General features: G+C 33.2%; 1 long non-coding RNA gene across 2 annotated transcripts in view; it reads left to right on the top strand.

Moving 5' to 3' along the window:
• The first annotated feature begins 986 nt into the window (after positions 1 to 986).
• The window catches only part of LOC147472093 (uncharacterized), a 3993-nt gene continuing 2479 nt past the window's right edge, over positions 987 to 2500 (top strand). For both annotated transcript variants that reach the window (XR_015192548.1, XR_015192550.1), the window contains exon 1: positions 987 to 1958. This is a non-coding gene — a long non-coding RNA (uncharacterized LOC147472093). The remainder of the gene's footprint in view (positions 1959 to 2500) is intronic.

The following is a 2500-nucleotide window of genomic DNA, read 5'->3' on the forward strand; positions in this document are numbered from 1 at the left end:
GAAATACATGCTGGTAGATAAATTTGGAAATTTACTTTGTGAAAGAAATTGTTACAATTAAATGTTTGTATTGCATTTCATGTTTCCTCTTTTATTCCCTCTTTAGTTAAGTCACTCCTAAAATTGACTAGTTTTCTTCAGTCACTGGCTCAGGCGACTGTGTTGTGTAAACCGAGCTCATGGCCTCACGGGGGTGTTATAGGGCCCTTTTTCCAGGGATGGAGCAAGCTGCAGGACTTCCAAGGGCAACACCATCTCTTGGTGTTTCTTCCCCTCGTGGCGAAAAGGGGGAACTCTTGTATTTCCTCTTGGAGGGATGGCTGGGGCGAAGCACATCACTACAATCGAAGGCAAGATAATCCCCAAGCATCCACTATATGATTCCAAGACACAGGTAAGCCTCTTTTTCTCTCTTTTTTTTTGTGCGTGTGCGTGTGCGTGTGCGTGTGCGTGTGTGCGTGTGCGTGTGCGTGTGCGTGTGCGTGTGCGTGTGCGTGTGCGTGTGCGTGTGTGTGTGTGTGTGTCTGTGTGTGTGTGTGTGGGCAAGATATATATATATATATATTATACATTATACATTAGATATATACATATACATACATATATGTATATATGTATATATATATATATATATATACATATACATATATATATATATATATATATATATATATATATATATTATATATATATATATATACTATATATATTATATATATATAATATATATATATATACATATATATATATATATATATATATATATATATATATTATATATATATATATATATATATATATATATATATTACATATATATATACACACAGCATAGCAGTATATGTATATGTATAGGCTTCTTTTGTAGAGTACAAAACAGGTAACGCGTTCTATGTTTTCGAACTTCTGGGAGGGGCGTTCGGGGTTGTCGGCGACGCGTTACGCTTTTGACGTCATCGTTTAAGCTCCGCCCAAAACTAGCCTGAAAGCAAAGACTATATATGAAAGATAGGAAAGCACCTATCCTACCATTTAAAAAAAATGTGAGGCCGCAATCTCATACCAGCGCCATCTCTTGTTCAGATATATAACTACAAAAAGAAAACTTTTCCAGGGGTAACTATTACACTACTAATTACTTACTACTAATTAATTACTAAATAATACACTTTTCCTATAAATTCTCACCTTTTCTTGTTCTTCGAAAATGTGTGAAAAACCAATTCTGGCCGTTCATGTTTTGTGACATGGCACACGACACATGGTATACCCTTTGAGACCATGTTGAATAAAAAGTGAAGTTTCATAAGAGTAAACAAACAGACGACACAACTTGGACACAACGCCATCTATTGTTCAGATATCACACTAGCAGCTGATCGTTGGTGCTCACAGCCCTTTTGGAAGCTTTCCTATCTTTCATATATAGTCTTTGCCTGAAAGCTAGCCTGAAGTTCGGTTGCTGGAGCACATTGCGTGTCTATTGTTGTTTTATTTTCAACAGCAATACAATGTATATTTTGTTAATAATCCTATACCCAGGAGACAATATCTGTAGATAATTCTATACCTAGAAAACAAAGAAATAAGCCATGAGGACGCCTAAAAAAATAAAAAATAAAAGAATAACTGAAAACTTTTCCCTCCAAACAGACGGTGTCTCAATTCGTTCCTTTGATTATTATATATTTATCAAAACAAATGTGAATATTAACTCTGATAATTTAATATGCATTTTGATAATAATAAATATCGTGAATCTTAAAATAATTGTTAAAAATCGATTAAATTTCAATACATATGGGTATATAATGTAGATAATAAACAAAAAATATATCTCCTCATTGTAATCGGACAAAGTGAATAAACAGCTTTATCAGGGTAAGAGCTCCTCTGCGACATGGACGGAATGAGAAAGCCTATTTCAGCGAAATCACCACTGTGGCAACACAAAGAAGGTACGTACTGGTGTTATTTTATATTAAATGCATCTCATATCCATCTGTATAGAGGTAGAATGTAATGTCATGTCTTTGATATTCTAAAAGACGAGCATCAACTTTGGAGGGAGGGAGGAAGAGGGAAAAGAGAGAGAGAGGAAGAGGGAAATGAGAGAGAGAGGAAGAGGGAAAAGAGAGAGAGAGGAAGAGGGAAAAGACAGAGAGAGAGAGAGAGGAAGAAGGAAGAGAGAGAGATGGAAGAAGAAATAGGTAGATAGAGAGTGAGAGGATGAGAAAGAGAAGAGAGAGAGTAAAAGTGAAAACAATAGGGAGTGAGAGAGAGAGAAAGAAGTGTGTATATATATATATTTATATATATATATATATATATATATATATATATATATATATATATATATATATATATATATATATATAAATGTGTGTATATTTAAATATATGCATATAATATGTAGATAGGTAGATACATAGATATTTATTCATTCATTTATATATATATATGTGTATATATGTATTTTATTTATTTATTTACTTATTAA

Source organism: Penaeus japonicus, unplaced genomic scaffold (assembly GCF_977035675.1).
Source record: "Penaeus japonicus unplaced genomic scaffold, GWHDUDI00000001_assembly GWHDUDI00000003, whole genome shotgun sequence".
In the NCBI taxonomy this organism is placed as follows: Eukaryota; Metazoa; Arthropoda; class Malacostraca; order Decapoda; family Penaeidae; genus Penaeus; species Penaeus japonicus.